Raw genomic sequence first — 21,915 nt, forward strand, 5'->3', positions numbered from 1 at the left:
AATCACCTGCTGAGGCGCTCATAAGCGCGGGAGACCAACGCAGCGGCGGCGGGCCCGTCCTTGCCCGTCATAGACCGGAAAAGACTGGACTGGGCCATACCCTCTTCAACTAAGGAAAGGTGAGCTCTGTCTATCGTTCCATATTTGATCTCCAGTAACTGTGCCATCCTGCATTGCATTATTGTTGTTACCTCCCGCTCATAAAAAAAGAAAAATAAATAAATAATGGGGAAGCGTATAAACGCACCCGTAACCAAATCTGCAACAACGTGTATTGAAAACATGCTGGAGAGGGCTGTTAGCATCGTGAGCAACGAAATCGAGCTCACTGAGAGACGTTTGTCTCTCGGACTAGGACAACTTGCACCACCCTCGGGGCACATTACCGAAGTTACTGAAGCTACTGCATGTGTCTCTGTCATTCCTGCCGTGAACTGTGAGGAGGCTTGTGATGCCATTACATCTGACTCTACTGAATCGAACTCTGCAATTAACAACACCCCTAACAAAACTCCTCTTTTAGGGGCTAAGCGCAAAAGGAAAGCCGGGAAACCTGTAAATGTGAAGAGGAAACAACCCATTCGTCCCTGTTCTACCCGATCAACCTTAAAGTCATGGATCCACCCCACACCAACAACTATAAAAGCAACCGAGGTCTTTGTACATGCCCCGCCGATTGACTTATCTACCCACGCAATTGGAACTCAAACTGAGAGCGAACATTTGTTTCCTTTTATGGAAAATGCCAACTTAAAAAGTGCAATTGATATCAGTTACTTATCTACTGTTATTACTGACTGTGTTAAGACGGCTCTAGATAATTTATTTCCTTCCTTATATGAGCGCATTGTTAACTCTTTACCCCCCCAGCAAGTACACCCCACACCGCAGCACTTGAATGAAATGTCCCAGGTTATTGACATTATATCTGACCCCAATCTTAGCAGTAGGTCAATCGTGCCCATCCCACTTCAAAATACCAACGTACCCCAACCACCAATTCAAGGAGTCAACGACTGTGTAATTTGTAAAAGGGTTCGTACTTGCTTTGAATCAAGGGAAACCAGGGACGCTAAGGGGCCATCGGCTCAAACATCCAACTATATTAATGGCAAACCATTAAATAACTTTGCCATTGATGTCCCCTCAAACAGACCCCCTAGCGACAATCTGGTTAGGACAGAGCAAGTAGTTGAAATTGACCCTGACCTTACAAATAACACTGAGGGCAACGTGATAATAAATCTGCCCCCCGAGGCATGCCCATATGTTGTGACCTTAGCAGGGGTTCCCCCTTTGAGAAAAGATCAAACAGAGTCATGGGAACAATTACGCTGTAAATGCGTCGATTGGCTCACAAAACACAGGCGATTTAGACCCTCATTAATAGGTGAAATTATCATGGTAAGACGAGTGGGTTGGTTAGGAAAATCTTACAAAAACATTAAGGGAGATTGCATCATCATCAACTTCCGGAGGCAATCGGTAGCCAAAAACATCTTGACACTACAGAGGGATCAGACTAGTCATAGCACCAGCATATGTACTTTACCCCTGGGTTATTTTTATAAACCTGTACTTGAGTCATTGCCCTGTAACTTGTATAGTCCCATCCCGACCTCGAATAAATTCTCACTACTCTCTGGCTTAGACTGCCAAGATTGACTGCCCATACAGGTAACCAATGAAGAAAGCATGGACGTATCTACTTTAGCACCAATTACGTGCAGTTCCCAAGCTCTCAAATCTGACCCTTTAATTAAAATAAAAGAGGATCATTCATTAAAAATATTGAGTTGGAATATTGCCGGTCTGAAATCTAAGTTAAACTTACCAGACTGGAAAGAACTAATTCATTCTCAGGACATTGTCATGTTTCAGGAGACCTGGGCTACTCAAGATTTGCATATGGAGGGCTTTGAATGTATTAACATCCTGTCCCCCATTCCCACATCTGGCAGACCTGTTGGCGGCCTTTCAACCTGGATAAACATTAACTCAGGTGGACATTCCAAAACTCTATCTACTAATAGTGATAAATTTCAAGTAACCCTCTATACTCGGGGGGACTCCATTTACTTGATTAATTTTTATAATGATGATTTTAAATCAGTCCCCAATGTGAACTTTTCCTTGTTGTTTAACTTTATTTTAAAATTACAACTAGCTAATTGTGGTACCCAAACTAAGGGTATATGCCTAGGCGGAGATTTTAATGTTAAAATCCCAAAGGACATTTATTCCGTTATGCGGCTTGCCACTGATGCATCATTAAGTAAAAGAGGGGAACAGTTAATGAATCTTTTAAGTACTCATAACTTTGTGAATGTTATGCAAACCGCTGCAATTCCGCCACCAGACGAATGCGTGATTCCAACTTATAGAAGTCGAGGTTCTACTTCTACTATTGATTATATCTTCGTTAATACCCCTCTCGAAGATCATGTTTTAAGGGCTGAAGTTATCCCCACCATACATGGGGATCATAACCCCATTAATACTATTCTAAGCTTTTCGCGCCGACCAGTGTACGACCGTACACCTGGGGCCCGTGATTTAACGCTAACTACAGATAATCGTAGAATTGTTTGGCGTAACATCGATAACAACGCCCTTTTTGAAACAATGATAAAATCATATCCTACCCTAGTTAAAACATGTCTGATGTTTAGTACTGGAAATATAGAGGTAGCTGCCGCTTTCTCAAAGCTATGTAACGGGATTAAACAATTACTTTCTAAACCAATTAGAACATTTAATCCCGAACCTGGTTGGTTCAATACAGAATGCTCAGTGGCCAATAGAGAATTAAGAAAGGCCCTTTTAAGCAAACCGAGAGTAAGCTCCCTCGTGACCTCATGCAGGTGTAGTTACAAGAAAGCCATTACACGTAGAAAGGAGGAGCTCATTAATGACCATTGGGCATATCTTCTCCGGGCAAATGCCCTAAAAAACGGAAAAAACTTCTGGAAGGCAGTTAAAGACATGAAAAATGTAGGTATTATTTCCTCACCGCTCGGATGTAATATATCCAGCGAATCCTGGGAGGCTCATTTCACTAAGATCTATGCCTCCCCAATCTCTAACGAACCTGAAAAAGTTTACACTTTTACCTCTGGAATACAGATTGAATTAACTGAGGTTGAAGAGGCCATAAGTCAAAGTTCAGGAGGCAAAGCACCAGGTCCAGATGGGCTCCCGATTGACTTAATTAAAGATAAACCCGACTTCTGGGCACCACTTCTTACCAATATTTTTAATAATCTTACCGATTCATTTATTCCTGACTCTTGGTCATATAGTACTATAGTCCCAATTTTTAAGAAGGGGGACCGGACGGATCCGAGTTGTTATAGGACAATTTCATTGATTGACAATACCCTAAAAATTCTGGGTAGGGTATTATTTAATAGGATCAGCCTATGGGCAGAGGAAAATAAGGTCTTGCACCCATCCCAGCTGGGGTTTAGGAGTAATGTTGGCACGGTTGAACAGTGCCTTAACCTTCACCTGATTATTAGCAAATATACTATAGCTAAAAAAACACCTATGTACCTAGCTTTCATGGATCTCACGTCAGCCTTTGACTTTGTCAACAGATCACGGCTGTGGCAAATTCTTTTGAACTTTGGGCTAGACGACCAACTGGTTTTCTTTTTGGCATATTTACACAGAGACCTGAAAGCTAGGGTGCGTATAGGAAGGAATGGTGAGATCTCGAAGGCTATTAAAATTGGCAGGGGGGTGAGACAGGGCTGTGTCCTGGCCCCGCTTCTTTTTATATTGTACATTAATGATCTAACTAAATCACTTTTGCCTACAACTGAAGACGTCCCAATTATCAAGGGAAACAAGATCCCCGCACTGCTTTACGCCGATGACGCCGTGCTAATGGGGCGCACCCCTAAAGCTTTGCGCGCCTTGGTTCACGGTTTTGTGAATTTCATGGCAAATTTGGGCCTATGTACTAATTTTAAAAAATCATTTTTAATGTCATGTGGGTCCAAGAAACACTCCAATTTTACTATTGTTTTAAACTCTAACCAATTGATTAGCACATGCACTTTTCCTTATTTAGGCCTGGTATTTGCATCAAATGGTTTATGGAATGATCATATTGCTCACTGTAAAAGGAAATTTACCAATTCTATTAATACAATCTTGAGGCTACCAAAGCCAAAAAATATAGGGGTAGTTCCTTCTATTATTAAAATTTACAGATTACAATGTGTACCAACTGCTACATATGGTGCAGAGGTATGGGGGCATTCCACCTGCACACCTATTCAGTGCGAAGAAAATAGATTTTGTCGTAAAACTCTGGGAGCCCCTTTCTTTTCTTCCACATATGCTAGCCATAGCGAATTACATCTGCCGTATATAGAAGATTTTATAAAGGCTCGCCCGACATTGTTCTGGTTAAGAATTTGGAAGAATAAGGCTGCACAATTGACCAGAGAGATAATCATGGATTGCATGAATTGCGACAGAGGGTTGGATATACCGTGGCTGGCAGGAGTACATAAAAGTTTGACTAATTTGAATATGGAACATTTGTTCCTAAATCCCTCAGATTATAGCCCTGCTAATATTAAAATTATAGAAAGCTCACTTTATGCATCTTTTAAAAAAACTAGACTAGCAACTGAATATAATAAGACCTCAGTTGTTAGATATATGCAAGTTGAGTCTGTAACCCCAGATTTGCCTAAATATCTCTTAAATCCTGTTGGTCGTTGGGAAAGGGGCTTATTCTTCAGGCTGAGAACAGATACAATGAAATATTTGTTGTCTTTTCCTACTGGCTATACTGCTAACCTTGAATCCTCTGTCTGCCCATGTAATAATAGCTCGAAACAATCAATGCTACATTTTTTATTTTTCTGTTCTTTCTATTCCTTCCCCACAAAACATTTTTTGATCCCGTACTTTAAGTCACAATGTGTTTCGAACTATAAGATTGCTTATGATATGGTGCTTGCTATCAATAATGATGAATTATGTTTTAGAGTTGGATCCTTTTTAAAATTGGCGGTACGCACTCGTAATACTATGCACTCGATATAATTCCGCTATTTTATATGGTTATATTAACCCTATTTTTCATAATGTGTTTTGTTTTAATTGTACTTTTATGGATATAATGTATATCCGAATAAAGTTCACATTCATTCATTCATTCATTCATTGCATCTCTCTCCTTCCCCCCACTCCTCCAGCAATGCTGTGCTACCCCCTGGTAACCCTTTCCCTCCCTCGGGCCTAGCAGAACCACTTCCTTTCTTCAACTTCCCTATCTCCCAACCCCCCTCACTCTGCCAGATACCCGCTCCCTCACAGCCACCTCACCTAGCTGACAGGACCTCTCCAACCCCCTCCCCTCTCTTCCTCCCAAACCTCCTTCATCCCTATGACTCCACACATTCCTCCCCTCTCCTTCCGCCCCACTCCTCTCCTATCTCCCCCTAATTATGTCCTTAATTCCTATCCTTCTTGCAACGCCAACAAAGACAACTCTCCTTCCACCTCTGCACCAACGCCTGCTCTCATCCACCACCTTTCTCCACCTCTGAACCCTGTACCCCTACTCCCCTCCCGTTCCCCCACCTCGCCCTGCCTTCCACCGCCAAGTGCACCCCCTCCTGTTTCCACTGAGCCACCCAACATGCCGTGCTCTGCCTTACTCTCTCTGGAAAATAAGCTAAGCTCTCTAATCACCTCCATCTCCCAACTTGAAGCTACCATTTCAGTTTTAAGCTCCAAGATTTCGACTTTTCCATACACCTCAATCCCTTTGGAAAACCCTCCCACGAGATGCACCTCGTCCCCACATCCCATAATAGCCAAGCATAACCTTACATCTGCAAACTCACACAAGCCCTTGAACGCCACCCTTCTTCCACTTTCATTTTCAAGTAACCCTACTATCTACACTATTCCGACCATCTCCTCTGTCAGAATCACTCATCCACCTAAACCCTCCCGAGCACCCTCGTACAAGTACAATATCCCCATCACCCCTCATAGCCCAAGTCCCCCCGTCACCAAAACAGTGTCGACAGAGCTGCGCTGTATGCTCCACAACTGCAGATCTGCAATAAAACACAAACTTGAAATCTCCGATACCATCATCCTGCACAATATTGACAAGCTCTTCCTCACAGAGACCTGGTTCAACGATACCTCTCACTCTATGTTTGATCTCCAAGTACCCACAGGCTTTTCTATATTTAGAAATGACAGAATTGACAAAGTTGGGGGAGGTGTTGCAGTCATCTTTAGAAACTCCCTTCAACTTAAGGCTCTTCCTAACAGCTCCTTCCACACTTTTGAATGCCCATCTCTTGAGCTTTAATTGCACCACCGCTCACCTCTCAGATTCCATGCTATTTACCACCCGCCTGGAAGCAGCCCTTCGTTTATGGAGGAACTAACGGACTGCATCTGCGACCAATACTTGCAAAGTGACAATCAGATCTTCGTGGGTGACTTCAATGTCCACTGGGGCTCGCCTCAAGACACCTCTGCGAATTTGCTGGCCACCTTCCTCTCTGCAAACGATCTTATCCAACACTGCACAGAAACAACACACTCTAAAGGCTCAATCCTGGACCTTGTTATTTCTAAAGCAGGCTTGCTGACTATCGCTACCCCTATTCATGTAGACTGGTCTGACCACCGCCTCATCCCATTCTCTCTTCACCTATCACACTCTATAACTCTCGGCCAACCTAAGAGGGCTACTTCCTGGTTCCGTGACACTAAAAATATTGAACCTCGGTACCCTCTGTGATTCTGCTTTGCTATCACTTCCAAGGCTAGACCCCGACCTAGATGTTTTTAACAAACTCACCTCCCAATTTCTCACAGTCCTTGCAGTCGAAATCAATAATGTCGCTCCTCTCCAAAGCAAAAAGAAAAGGCCTACTCCCTCAGCACCTTGGTTCAACAAATCCCTCTATGAAGAAAGGAAGTACCTAAGAGTCCTTGAGAAACAATGGAGACAAGCGCCCTCCACCGATAATTTGGCCACGCTTCGCTCAGCAAGATCCAAGTACCACAAGCACATCTTCCTTGGAAAAGCTTTGCACTTCAAATCCCTCCTCGACTCAGCCAAAAATAGACCCAAAAAACTATTCGAGCTCATCAAGAACCCAAACTGCTCTCCCCCAACCTCCAAGTTGGAGGATCCTACTAAGAAAGCAGCGGAATTCGCTATATTCTTTGACGAAAAAGTGAAATCACTTGTAGATCAGGTCATTCTTCCTACCCTTACAGAGGAGTGCAAATCCTTAACCATTTGTCAGAACTTTGACCCCATCTCTGAAGATGCCCTCCTTAAATGCATCCTCGGTACAAAGCCCTCTAACCATTCTCTTGACCCCATCCCTAGTGCCATTGCCATTGACTTCTATACCCATTCTCTTTCCTATTGGACCACTCTGGTCAACCTCTCCCTCTGTCAAGGCTCCCTTCCTGTTTCCTTCAAAACTGGGCAGGTCACCCCTCTGCTTAAAAAACCCACCACTGATGCGAACGACCTCAACAACTACCGCCCCATCACTAACCTACCTTTTCTTGCAAAAATCACAGAAAAATGTGTAGCGAAACAACTCTCTCGTCATATAAAGGACAATGATCTTCTTGACAATTTCCAGTCCGGCTTCATTCAAAACTGCAGCACTGAAACAGCCCTGCTGCAAGTGATTGATGACGCGCTGCGGATACTCGATTTGGGAGAGGCTCGTCTTATAATACTCCTTGACCTTTCTGCAGCCTTTGACACTGTCAATCACAACACTCTCCTTAACACTCTTCAACAGAGAATGGGCATGGAGGGCACTGTGCTTAAATGGTTTGCCTCCTTCCTCTGATAGATCCCAAATGATCAAAATAGCGAACAGTCTTTCATCTCCTTTGGCGGTCGGTCAAGGTGTACCTCAAGGCTCTATACTTGCACCCACATTGTTCAATCTCTATTTAGAACCATTGGGAAATCTCCTTAGTAAATCCGGGATCCACTATCATCTCTATGCAGACGACACTCAAATCTACCTTAAGGTGGCCTCCACTCACGATCTCTCCTTCCTAAGCTCTACTCTCGACTCCATTCAAAACTGGATGTTAACTCATCAACTGATTCTGAATCCCTCCAAAACTGAATTCCTCCTCCTCACTTTCTCCTCCCCCAGTTCAATCATGGATGGATCAGATGAATCTACTTAACAATAAACCCATCATTGTCGACAGCGCAAAATCCCTTGGTGTCATACTCGACAAAAAACTCAATCTACTCTCCCACATCGATTCCATTGCAAAGTCTGCTCGATACCAACTGCGCCTTCTTTGTGGAATTCGTCGCTTCTTCCCGGAGCACGACCTTAAAACCCTGGTCCAATCGCTGGTTCTCTCCAGATTGGACTACTGCAATTCTCTTCTTACTGGCCTCCCCAAATCCCACCTCTCCCCCCTGAAGTCTGTTCTCCATTCAGCAGCTCGTTTCATATATGGGGCCAAAAGAAGCGACCACATCACACCCATTTTATCCACCCTCTGTTGGCTTCCCATCGAGGCAAGCTCTATCTACAAGACTGCCTGTGTCACCCACAAAGCCTTGCACTCCTCCTCCCCTCGCTACCTGGCAAATAAACTGAAACTCTCTGGAGGCTCCAGACCATCACGTAATGCAGAAAATGTATTGCTTGAACCTCCCACTTTCAAGAAGGAACGATCGATGGCCCAATCCTTTTCAGGCAACGCGGTGAGATCTGGAACTCACTTCCGCCTCAGCTCCGGACCACCACCTCTTCCCAGGCCTTCAAAACTGACCTCAAAGCTCTCCTCCTTCAAAGACACTTCCAAATTTAATTCACGCCCTCTATTATCTGAAGGAAGTCCTTCCATTATAGGAAATTCTGTTCTCCATGCCTATAGAAGTGCCTTCCCAGTGTGTTCTTGTGTTTTGAGTGTCTGACATTTAGTGCATTATACCTCTACTTGTACTTTGTACTCTTTTGTAACATGCACACGTCACCTTTCCTTTTGTAACTGATCATTTGCTACCTCTTGTATTTTGTTTGCTTTTGATACATGCACACTTGCCACCATTGCCTCATGTAACGTAACGTTTGTTTTAGTGTTTTGAGTGTCTGCCATTTATTGCAGTTTTTTACCTCTACTTGTACTTTGTATGCTTTTGTAACCTGCACACATGTCACTTTTTCCTTTTGTAACGTATCGTTTGCTACCTCTTGTATTCTTTTTTGCTCTTGATACTTGCACAATTGTCACTATTGCCTCATGTAACGTAACGTTTGCTTTTGTAACATGCTCACTTGTAATTTTCTCCTCATGTATCATTACTGTTCCTATTGTGAAGCGCTCTGACACCTTCGGGTAAAGTCTGCGCTATATAAAAACGCATTAAATAAATAAATAAAATAGAGGGCTGGTGCATTGCAGCCAGGATTCGGGGGGTGAAGTATTCCAGTTTTGTGGGACATCTGCTAAAAGCACTTAAGATGAAGTTGGGGGCACTATAGAGCTGTTGCCTGCTAGCCCTGACAACCCGCATTGGTAAGTAAGTCTGCAGCTTCATTTCACATTAGAACATGTGTGCGGTTTTGCGCCTGAAGAAAAGGTATCTCCGTCACCAATACCCAGTTTACCCCCAACCCTCTCCAGAATGGTTGCCGCTAAGGACCTTAATAGTAACTCTTTCCGTTTTGGAGCAATACTGACCTCCAGTGGTCACTTTTGATAACGCTCTACTGTTTGCATTTGCGTTTCGCTCTAATTGTTTTGCTGCTGCTAAATAAAATACTTTACTCTTATTTTCTCTGACGAAAACCAGCTGTTTTACTTCACTGCTACGAAAGGTGATCTCTGGATTCTTCACCGAAACCGACTACTACATTCTGGGCACTAGACTGTTTAACTTTGGGAGAGCTTCACCGTGGATCACATTAAGACTCGGGTTGCTCTCCATCCAAACTCCCACACTGTAGTCTCGAACACAAACATTCCCATCTTGTGAAACCAAACTCAGTTCTATTTCTAGCAAAACAGCAAAAGATGTATAAAAGAACAGACCATAAATACAGTCATATAGCAACAAATGATGGACGGAATGCTGAGTGAATCAAACATTCACCCCCAGTCAAGCGAGCTGGGTTAAATGCATCGTTCTCTTGCTCACCACGCCACCCCAATTTGGACCAATCAACCCAACCCCTAAAAACTTTAAGTGGAAAAGTAGATTTCACAACACTTGTTAGAAGTTAGTGAATTTGATATAAATTTATTTTACGAACCTCATCCACCAGCGACCGGATTCTCCCGTTGCAGTCTTCACATTAATTACCACAACTCCCTCTTCATAAATAAAAGCGGCGATACATGTTGCCAAAGTCCAATACCTAAAGAGAAATGAAGACCAATATTGTTAAGAGCTAACTCCACAGTGGGAAGGTAACGAAACTAACTTGTAACCATTCCTGTAATTTTCCCTGTGCCCCTCTCTCTTGGGGTGTCCGTTTTAAATCTGTTCTCTCTCTCATCTCGTTCTGTCAACACCCTTACACTCTACTAAGATTCCACATACGACTAACTTCAGTTTTAATTGTACTGGTAAACACCTTTCTAACCCTGAGTGGCTCTGAGTATTTTGACCCTGTCTTGTTCCCAACAGGTGCTCTTAATCCTCACAAAGTGTCCTACATACTTCTTTGTGACCTTCACTACATTTCTATTATCAAAAAACATTTTCCTGTTACTTTGTTCCTCTCCTTTTCCCTCCATATACCCGTGGAGGAGGGATCTTCCATCACCTCCCCATCATTGTCGCACGCTAGACTTACTATTGGATGTAGTTTCCTGTTCTTAAATATCTCAAAATGTGTTCTTCCTATTACTGCATGTGGGATAAGTCTGTACATCATTATCTTTGTAAGTGCCTCCTCTTTCCCATTCTTCCCATTACATCTTGCCAGCTATATCACTTCCTCACTTAGATGACTTTGTTTAATCTCTCAACTATTCCATTTGTTTCCGGATGATATACTGCACATCCTTTATACTTGACACCCCTCTCACTCAAACTCTCACTCAAACATTTTTGTCATGTTTCTGGAAGTTAACTGTAGACTATTGTCTGCGAGTAAATTGCCCGGAAACCCTTCACTGAGAGATCAATGACGCACCTTATTTTAGTATTGCTGACTTTTATCACTTTTGACCATCTTAAATACACCTCTATCAATGACAACAAACATTGATCCCCCTTTCCCCTTGCAAAGACACCAATAGATCAAGAGTAAATTCCTCCCATGGCTTATTCAGCCATCTTCTCACAGGTTGTACCTTTCTCTTAAGAATTTTATCAAACTACATTCTATACTCTTTCTTCCCATTCTTTCAACTTGCTCATCTAGTTCCCGCCTACAATAATTTTGATATAACCTTTCCTTGGCTTTATCGATATCTATGCAACTTTCATGAGCTAACACTCAATCTAATTCTTGAATTGTGGGAGCAACAAGTCTTGTGACTCTGAAAATCATTCTATCACTTGCTGACATTTCCTTTTTGACGTACCCACATTTCTTAGACTCTCGCTAGAATTGTTTTTCTCTTTCCACTTCTCTTTTGCAAACAACTTGTAATTACATCATTTTTCACTTCTTGCATCCATTACTCTTCCATTATAGATTCTCCTGTGATGGTACATAAAATCACATCTTCATTTAGTGTGATCTCTTCTTCATCAAATTTATATATACTATACGTGGAAATTATTCTGACCAGACAGTCAACTATTCTATTCTTTGCTCCTGGAATATATTAAATCTCACAATCATTGATACTGCATCTATCCCCCTTGTTTATAAACACCCCCTTCAACAGCTTATGATGTTTTGAGCAAAGATTTGTTCACCCAACCCCCATTACGATTTTCAATGTCCTTTGGCCAAAATATTGCTAACACCCCTCTCTCAATCACAGACCAGTTTAATTTGACCTTTTTCAAACTTCTAGAAATAAACAAGATTGTTTCTTCTCTTCCCGTACCTTGTAATAACACTGCCCCAAAGTATCCATTACTATTGTAAGTTTTTGTTTGGGGCAAAGCTTCATAAACAACAAGCTTGTTCTAATTTGCTTTTCTCCATTTCAAAATCCAAGTGACAACGTTCATCGCATTTGAATTCTACCATTTTCTTCAATGAACTTCTCAAATTCAGTGTAATATTTGCAAAGTTATGAATACATTTGCAGTAGAATTCTACCATGCCCAGAGAGGTTATCAAAGCTTCCTTGGACCATGGAGTGGGCATGTTTTCAATGGTACAGACTAACTCCTTCTTAGGTTTTATCCCTTCTCCTGTGAATTTGTGTCCGAAGTAATTCAATTCTTATTGGCCAAAAATGCATTTCTCGACTTTTAACATTAGACTTTTCCACTGCGCTTTGGAAAACTGGGGTTGGTGAAATGATACAAAACAGCACTCTTAAAAAACCTGATTAATCCATTACGAGTAATGATTGCTGTTAAATCCTCTGAGTCATCATGTAGTCTTACCGAGTGACATGCTGATTCTAAATCAAGTGCTGGAAACATTTTAGCATCTCCTAACCGACACATACTTTTGGTTGTATGTGAAAGTGGGTGTTTGACCACTACTGTACACTTGTTAAGCTCTCCTAGATCTATGCATAGCCAAACATCCCGTCCATTTGTGACCTGCACCCACTGGCGCCAACCACTCCATAGCTATAATTTTCTATATAATGCCTACTGTTATGAGTGTCACTAATGCTCTAGTTCCATCATCCATGATGGTGATGGATACTGTAAGGAAACAGGCTTTTTGCAGGTTTCACCCCACTTTTTGCCCAATGTTGACTGCTAGGTGCTGGTGTAATGGCTCTGAAATGCCCTGAGCCCTGCAAGTGCTCTGACCCTTAAAATGGTGTATGTTTAATTGGTTTAAACCCGATTGGCACAGCCTAACTTACTTGTAAGTCCATAGTATTTGGTACTAGGGCTACTCAAGGACTGTAAGTTAAGAGTGTCCCCTCATGGACTGCAGCACTTAATGTGCCACCTGCAGACTGGAAGGGCATTTTTAAACTGCTAACTCGACTTTACCATTTGATGTAATGGCAAAGCCCAGTCCTCCCTTTTTAATATATATAAATCACTCCCAAGGTAGGCCTGCCGAGCCTGAAGACAAGGTGCTGTATATTAAAACTAGTTCCAACAGTAAAAACCCTAAATTGTTGTTTTTAATGTGGAAAAGGCTATTAACCCCTCTGGCAAGTACAGGGTTACAGCCTGACATCTCAACACTGCTAACTTCTGAATGAGACTACTAAAGTTGGTTCTCCAAGTTATCAAACAACTCGTTACATTAATTCCAACTTGATACTCAAGTCAAAATTAATGCAACTTGTTGCTGTGTGCAACTTTTGCAAAATAGCCACTTTGCTGCCTTTAGTCCCATGTACCCTTAATGCCAGCACGTGAGGGGGAGGGGGGTGTCTCAGAGACAGCTTTCTGCCCTCCTGGGGAGATGTGCTCACAACTCACAGGATAGGTTAGACTTGAAGCCTGCACAGGAGAGAGGTGTTACCTCCCTCCTGTAGGAAGCCACGCAGGTGTTAGCCCAAAAGGTGAGCTTCAAAGGAAAGCTTGCCTTTGAAAGGCAAATGGGAAACACGTGGAAGAAGGGCTGTCCTATTGTTTAAGCTGCAGGCTGGCACTAAGGGCAGGGAAGAGCAGACCAGTTGTCAAACCAGTTTTCCAGGGGTGTGTAGCCTTCTTGACCACCACACCTTTAGGTTGGGCTAGGGAGTGCTGGACACCAAGAAAGGGGTTCTGCCTTGTTGGGAATGGGCAGAATGGTGCATCCAGGAACAGCCAGATGACACACTTTACAGGGGGCTGTCATCAGGAGATAGAGAACCTGGTAGCGCATTGGCTACCAACTGCATCATACCCGAGGGCAATTTATGGGCATAAAAAGGGCACTCCCGACACCCAGAACTCAACTGGACTGGAAGAAGGATCGAAGGACTGCCCTGCTGCACTAAGGACCGTCAAAGAGGGGCTGCACCAACATGCACTGTACCTGCTGAACCTAGTGGCTGGCAAAGGAGAAGGGACTATGCCTGCTGTGTCCTCCTTGTGAAGAAGTGCTTTCCGGAGCCCAGTCGAAGCTAGGGTCAGTTGGCTCACCTCCTATTCACAGCAAAGGGCCACAACACATGAGGAAGCCTGCTGTGGCAAGTTGGTAGCCCAGATCTTTGCATCGTCGCTGCCGTTCAGCACCAGAGACCAGGACCTGACGCTCAAAGTTGAACCAGAGTCTGCTAGACCCAGGAAAGTCATTGAAGTGCAGCTTCGCCACTCAGAAGACGAGTTATCGCCCGGGAATGAATTGGCCGTGACCGTGATATCGGGCAACTGGTAGCGCAGTGGCAACAGGACTTCTACCAGGGCCTGAATCAATTCAAAGGATGGCGACCCCGTGACCAGGACCTCCTCACCACAACCGTGGACTGAGGAGCAGTCGCAGGAAGACCACCGTTGACCGCATTGCATCTACAGCATCCTTGAGCATCCTTGTATCCCTTGTCTATAGGAACCTATAACAAAGGAATTAAAGTGCCTGTAACTGCCTGAAGATTGCTTCTCGCGTCAAGGTAACTGTTTCTGAGGACCTTACTGGTCCCCCTGACTGGCTCCCTGCCAGAAAGTAACTCCAACGAACCACAATACAAGCCAAAGTTTTTACTAAAAATAAATTCTAAGTATCAAATTTGTTGATTTTGACAATGCTTGTTCGCAGTTGAGTAAAATGTGCATATTAACTATACCTAATAAAATGTGCATCTCCTGAACTCTCTGGTGGATTTTTTTTTGTATTGGTGACTAAAAATACAGTCTATTTTTATAAATTGGTGTTGATTTCTTAAGAGTATCGAGTATTTCTTCTCAATTATTTAGGTGCTGTTTAAATACTTTACACTTGTTCCTTTGTGTAAGCCTTGCTGCTCAGAGCCACAGCTACTCAGGGTTGAGCTAGGAAGTTTAACAAACGAAAACATACTGTTCCTATAGGGGTTGGTAAGTGTATTACATGCTGCGGTTGCACAACCACACCATATAATACACCCCATTACCTCACCGATGTTTTTCATCTTGTACATCGTGGGGTGAGCACACGTCTTCATTTTTATTTCATGTAAATACCCTTTTAAAACCCTAATTTCCCACTGAACAATTCTGCAACTTCTCTCTAAAAAACATTTTTCATCAATGTTACTGTGCTCACTTCTGCATTATCTTTAAGGATTTTCATGCACTTTGAGCTAGGATCAAACATTAATTTCAAGTCCCAATGATTATGCAATCCCCTTTCATGGATAAGTACACGTTAACCTGTAATACAGTCACTTTACACACTATACAATCCATAAAATATCCAAGCAGTTTAACTGGTTCACTACCGTAACCTACCGGACTGATATCTGTTTGAATGGTCGTAGCTTCCCTACGATCTGCTTCTTATATAAGTCTTTAGATACTAGTGTTCATTTTGCTCCAGAGTCAAAAAAATATCCACTTCACATCCTCAATCAATAATGACAGCTTCTGTTTTCCCTACTACTTGGAACAATATTTGTTCAACTTCTCCTCTGATCTCACTGGCTTTCTTCAAAACATTTGGTGACTTACACACTTTGTCAAAATCCCCCAACCCCCACAGAGTTTCCATACTGCTTTCCAAGCAGGCCATTCCTCATCACTGACTAAGTGACCCTGAGTACCACATCTGTAATGTCTTACCTTAAACATAACAGTCATGTCACTTTTTGTTTATAACTTCAGTTTGTACGCCTTCCTTGCTGTTGCATTATTTATCTCAACACGTGATAGGCGGTGTTCAATTTTATTTGCAACTTATCAAACTTCACTCAACTTGGGATTGTCTTTTAGCAATATTTATTCTCCGATATCTTCTATGTTTCAAGCCAACATAAATACATCTCTTATTCTTTCCTCCAAGATTTTCTCTAAATTTGCAACTGGTTGCCAACTTCCTGAAAGTTGTAACATATACCGCTACAAACTATCCACATTTTTGTGCTCTCTTCCTTTCCAGGGAGAACCTGGCTTGGCAGTTCGGGCTGGACTGTTCCCATGAGGCACAGGGTCAAGACTGATTTGCATATGGCTGGGTTCAAACTGGAATGGCATGGTGAGCAAAAAAACGATGGATTTAGGCCCAGATCTCTGTACTGGCATGAATGTATGACATTATTCTGCATTCTGTCCATCAATTGTTGTTTTTGCATTTGTCACCCCGAGTGGGACGGGTATGCTCAGCTCTGAGTCCCGTGCTCTCCATGCCACTGGAATCAAGCTATCCTGGCTGAAGAGGGGTGAAACCCCGAAACCGGTCCTAGGATGCTTGTTTCCAGTCCAGGGAGAACCTGGCTTGGCAGTTCGGGCTGGACTGTTCCCATGAGGCACAGGGTCAAGACTGATTTGCATATGGCTGGGTTCAAACTGGAATGGCATGGTGAGCAAAAAAAGATGGATTTAGGCCCAGATCTCTGTACTGGGGTGAATGTATTACATTGTTCTGCATTCTGTCCATCAATTGTTGTTTTTGCACTCTTCCCAAAATGACACTTTTCCAAGACCGTGCCAACCTTCAGAAAAACTGTACATCCTATTTCTTATGCACATTTCAAATTCATTCAATCCATTTGCCTCCTCAAGTGACACTTCTGACAATTGCTCACAGAGTTCCTGTCCGTCAGGTCGTAAACAATGTATTAATAAGAGTGTTCCTCTCCACACAAACTTATACCACATACTTTAGTGAGTGTCAAGCCTGGACCCACTAAAACCCGACAACTTATTGGCAAGCTTCTCTTGCTTGCCAAGCACAGGGTGGCAATGTACTGGACCGTACTGGTATGGAAACGGGTTCCCCCGACTCATGATTTGCTGAAAGATGTAGCTTACTGTCAAGAACAACGCAACACCTATTGGAAACTAATGCCCAGCAAATACCGCCTAAGGACATCTGGGAACCGGTGATGTCTTACCTGGTCCTGCAGGGCGAGAATGTGCCCCTTGGGCTCACCAGGGGATCCCCTGGCCCTCCCCGACTCACTTGATGACGAGTGCCCTACGATGATCCTGCTACTCTGCATGGTCCATGGGCTTGGACTTGCGTCAAATATATGTTTATGCGACCCACAACTATGCCACCCGGAGTGCACTTGCTTTATTACAGCCTTAACAGAAGTGCGATGGACAGCAAAATGTGGTTGTATCTATGAGCTGAAAATAAATTGCTGTATTGGAGGCACTGCATGAACTATTAACTCCAGTCTACTGTTTTCTGTTGTATTTTTTTTCTTTGCAATAAAACGAAATAAATAAAATGTAAAAAAACAAAAAAAAAAAAAAAAAAAACCACACTACATACCTTGTCATAGTGTAAAAATATTTTTTTCCATTTCCCCCATATATAGTAGGTTTATCTGGGTAAACCAGGAAATTGGAGGTGAAGTAACCTTTTGCATGTTTGGGAAAGTTTTGGCCATTATTTCATAAACAAACTACTTCTCTTTGTTACATTTTAAATACTGGTGACTAACTTGTAGTAACTTTTTTGTTCTAATAAAAACTACTGTCAATTGACCCCCTGGAGAGGTTGTTGTAAATTGAAACAACGATGTGATTAAGCATTTACTAAAGACATTAATTCCCCTCTTATAGATCATGTTTTCTCTGTTATGTTGACCGAAGTTCGGACTCCATTTTGTATTGTTATGCTTCCACGTGTTCCCCACGAGAAGAGTCCAACCTCTGTGTTAGTTGCTCTTGTACTCTGCCTAGTAACAGTCTATAAATAGCTCCTTTCTCCATCTGGCACATGCCCAGACTTGACCACATCTGTTATCAGTTAGTCTTGCTTGACCATGTTTTCGCGGGCTCAAGGAGTGTGTTAGCTCCGCCCACATATTGATTCAGTATCGAAAATGACCATAAATGGTAATGTTCTTCTGCCTCATGTTGTATCCACCCACTTATGAGCCCCTCTGTTGTGTATAAAAGGGGACCATGTACGAAGGTTCTTTGTGCTACTCTATGCAATACTGAAGAGTGTTGTGTGGATTGTAGGACCACCCTTAAGGGTTAATAAATGCTGTCTTTGTACTTTGCAGTTTCCGTGCCAACTTCCTTATAGATTCCATTACAGGAGAGCGAACCCTTGTGTCCTGCGGGCCTAGCTGGGGCCTGTATTCATCAATTGGCGCCCGTCACGTGGGGCTCATCGGCGACTCGGATGCTCGAAGGACTGGTCGCGACGAAGGTGAGGAATTTGACCGGGGACGTGATCACTGCCCGCGGCGTCTTAGCCCTGGCATCCCGAGGTTTTTCTTCCTTCCCTTCCGAGCTGACCGTCTGGGTGGCGCCGGTCCCCGACTGAGACCTCTTCTGTCGGTCCTGCCGTGAAAGCCGTTTGGGCGATTGTGGAGCTTGGCAGTTGGAATCTGGACTCTTGATTGGTAAGAACCGGTGTACGGTACTTGCTCCGAGTTTTTGAAGCCTGGTCCGGCTATTTGAGTTTGATTTGTGATGACTAGTCATATTTTGTATTTGTCTTTGTGAAAATATATGCGTTGCAACACATATAGGCAGGTAATGTGGAGAGATTTCTCCGGAGCTGTGTAACTTTGAACGGCGCAACGATTAAGTGCCATTTTTCTATAATACTGCATATTTTGCATTATTTCTGAGCATGCCTGCTTTCAGCGCACTCCGTAAGTGGTGTTGCTGTTTTGGGAACCGGTTGAACCTCGAGGAATCTGCTCCAGCTCCCCCAGAGGGGACTCCTAATAGGGATATGTATGTGAAGCATGGTCTTTCTTCCATAATGTACAGCACAGTATGGAGGAAATATACAAAAAAAGATCCTGAGTTACGATGGCCTTTGTATGGATCGTTTGATATACGTAAGATTGAGTATGTGGAACAGTGTATGTGTAAGCGGCGTGCTCGTCAGGATATGTTTGAGTGTGTACGGTTGTGGGTGAAGGAGGTGCGTGAGCGAGAGAAGCGTGAGAAAGCGCTGTTTGATAAAGAACAACGGAAGAATGATCATGTGCGAGCACAGGAAGCGAAGCGTCGGGAGGACAGAGAGCAGACGGACAGGCAAGAGAAGGAGCGTAGGCTACAAGTTTCGGGTCAATATGCTGTTCGGCAGCCACTTTATCCTGTCCTTAATAATCTTGATGATGATTTTTATTTACTAGATCGCTCTCCGCCCCCTTATGTTGGCGCATCTGCTCCGAGGCCGCAAGATTCTGTCCCGGGTACGGGTAAGGTAGATACGCGGTCCATGTTATCGGCTGAGCATATGGCTGAGCTTCGGCAAATCTCTTTCCGTGCACTTAAGGGTAAGGTGTCCGTGGATGAATTGTTCCATACTTGGGGGTCGTGGCAGGATAGAGAGAGATTGTATTTTTTGAACCATTTCGCTGAGGAAGTGATTGCTGCTTTTCGGAAATATTCTAGTGTCTTTGAGCCTGAAGAAGTGACATCGGATGCTAAAGCATTGCATGATGGTGTTTTTTCTCCCTCTAAGGCTCCTGATACGGCTCGGCGGTTATTCGCCTTGCGGGACGCGGTGCTGGCCCATAGAGAAAAAGCGCGCCAACGAGCAGGGGAGGAGACGCAGTCGGATTCGTGTACCGCAGAAGGCCACTCATCCACCTCTCAATCAGATAAGAGCGATCTAGTGCATGCTAAGCCAATGCGCGAGGCGGCGCCTTTGTATGTTCCTCCTAAAGGAGCGGGGACTAGCTCGGACATTGCCTCCGCCGATGCTAAGGGATATTTTGTGTATAATTGGGTTTATACTCCGTGGCATAGAGCTGATGTGATGGCATTAAAGAATGCGCTGCCTGACCCCCGCAAGAATCCAGCGGCCTTCTACGAAGAAGTCGAGGGGGCCTTGAATTCTTGCGTTATGACTTTAGCAGATATCGATTTGTTCTTTGGCCTTATTCTACCACCGGATATGTGGCGATCTGTCCGAAAGGTAGATGATGTAGTTGCCTTTAAGGCTCGGTGGTCTGACCTTGAGGATGAGGATAGGGAACGGAAGCCCGCGCAGAAACCGCCCCAGAATATTTTAGATCTCCCTGCTGCTATCGTGGCTAAGTTGAAGACAATTATTCCCCCTACAAAGATTGACTGGAATATGTTAGCTGCATGTAAACAGAAAGCTGACGAGTCAGTTGCAGACTTCTTTACGCGCTTTGAGGAGACGTTTCATGATATTAGTGGCCAGTCGCTTACTGACGATACGGGCCGCCACCTTTTTGCGGATAAATATGTGGCTAATCTGCTGCCGGCAGTTGCGGCCCGTTTAAAAGCGAGTGAGAGTTCTTGGTCCTCCGCTACACCGACGGCCCTCCTGACTATCGCCCAGTATTATGAGCGTCAGGAGCAAGAAGCAAAGGGCCAGGAGGAAAAGAAATCGAAAGATTTGAAAACAAAGGTGATGTTGGCACAAGTCTATGGCCCGCCCCGGCGGGGTAGTAATAGAGGTAGGGGAGGATCTTATGGTCCTCCCTCGGGCCGATCTGATTTAAATAGGAACCAATGTGCGTATTGTAAGCAATCGGGTCATTGGGCTAGGGACTGCCCGGTGTTGCATGCATCGCGTCAGGGGCATACCTATGGTGGCCCGCGAGGTAGAGGGGGTTTCTCGAACTTTCGAGGGAATTCTAACGAACAGGCTCGTTTTGACTCTGCTGGGCAGCACCGCGATAGATCAAACGTTTTTGATCGCCAGCATCAGTACCAAGCGTCGGGGATTGACCGGTCGGGGTACCATGACTCTCAGCATGCATAGGAATGCGTTGGATGGGGGTTAGAATCAGTTGAGGTGCCGGTCGATCAGAAGGGCCCTTATGTATCGGCTGAGGTTTTGGGCTCTACTGATCAGTTCCTAGTGGATACAGGAGCGACACGTAGTGCACTGTCTAAGCAATTGGTTCCGGGGGCTCCCCCATCCGGCTTAATGGTCACATCGGTAGGGTTTGACGGTACACTCTCCCGAAGCCCTCTTTCACAGCCCCTCATGTTTAAGGTCGATTCTTTTTCTGCACCCTGTCCGTTCCTGCTTGCCCCGTACACACCGGACAACATTATGGGCCTTGATATGTTAAAGCATTTTAGGGCTACGATCCGTTGCTCCCCTGCTGGTGTACGGGTAATATTGAATGACAATTACCCCCGATCAGAACGGATGTGTACGATGTCTGAGGATGCGCTGTTAGCTACCCTCCCTCGTGCTTTGTGGGCAACTTCGGATACTGATGTGGGACAAATGGTGATTCCACCGGTCCACATTAGCGTCAAGGAGGGGGCGGTGTTACCACGCCTCCCACAGTACCGTATTTCCCAGGAGGGCGAGGAGGCTCTCATACAGATAGTGCAGGATTTGATGGCGGTAGGGGTAGTGGAGGAAGTCCCCTACAACATTTGTAACAGTCCGATCCTTCCCATACTGAAAAAGGATACGGATGCCAGAGTTTATCGGTTTATAATTGATTTGAGAGAAGTGAACAAGATCGTGATACCTCAGTACCCAGTGGTTTCCGATATCACGACGTTGCTTACCTTGGTCCCGCCTACGGCGACCATGTTCTCAGTGATTGATTTGAAGAATGCCTTCTTTTCCATTCCCATTCACCCTGATAGCCGATATCTTTTTGGGTTTACATTAAATAATAGATCTTATCGTTTTTGTAGGATTCCCCAGGGCTACACAGAAAGCCCTAGCATTTACAGTCAGGCTCTGAAACGACAATTGG

At 44.0% G+C, this 21,915-nt stretch overlaps 1 protein-coding gene across 4 annotated transcripts in view; it reads right to left on the reverse strand.

Moving 5' to 3' along the window:
- TAF6L (TATA-box binding protein associated factor 6 like) overlaps positions 1–21,915 on the reverse strand; it is a 140,675-nt gene that overhangs the window by 86,127 nt on the left and 32,633 nt on the right. For 3 of the 4 annotated variants that reach the window (XM_085625948.1, XM_085625949.1, XM_085625950.1), the window contains one exon: positions 10,314–10,418. The gene's annotated coding sequence lies outside the window, so the exon portion shown is untranslated. Of the gene's footprint in view, positions 1–10,313; positions 10,419–11,595; positions 11,715–21,915 lie in introns of those variants that run through there. The other variant, XM_085625951.1, reaches the window with a different exon arrangement.

The sequence above is a fragment of the Triturus cristatus genome, chromosome 9, assembly GCF_964204655.1.
Source record: "Triturus cristatus chromosome 9, aTriCri1.1, whole genome shotgun sequence".
Lineage (NCBI taxonomy): Eukaryota > Metazoa > Chordata > Amphibia > Caudata > Salamandridae > Triturus > Triturus cristatus.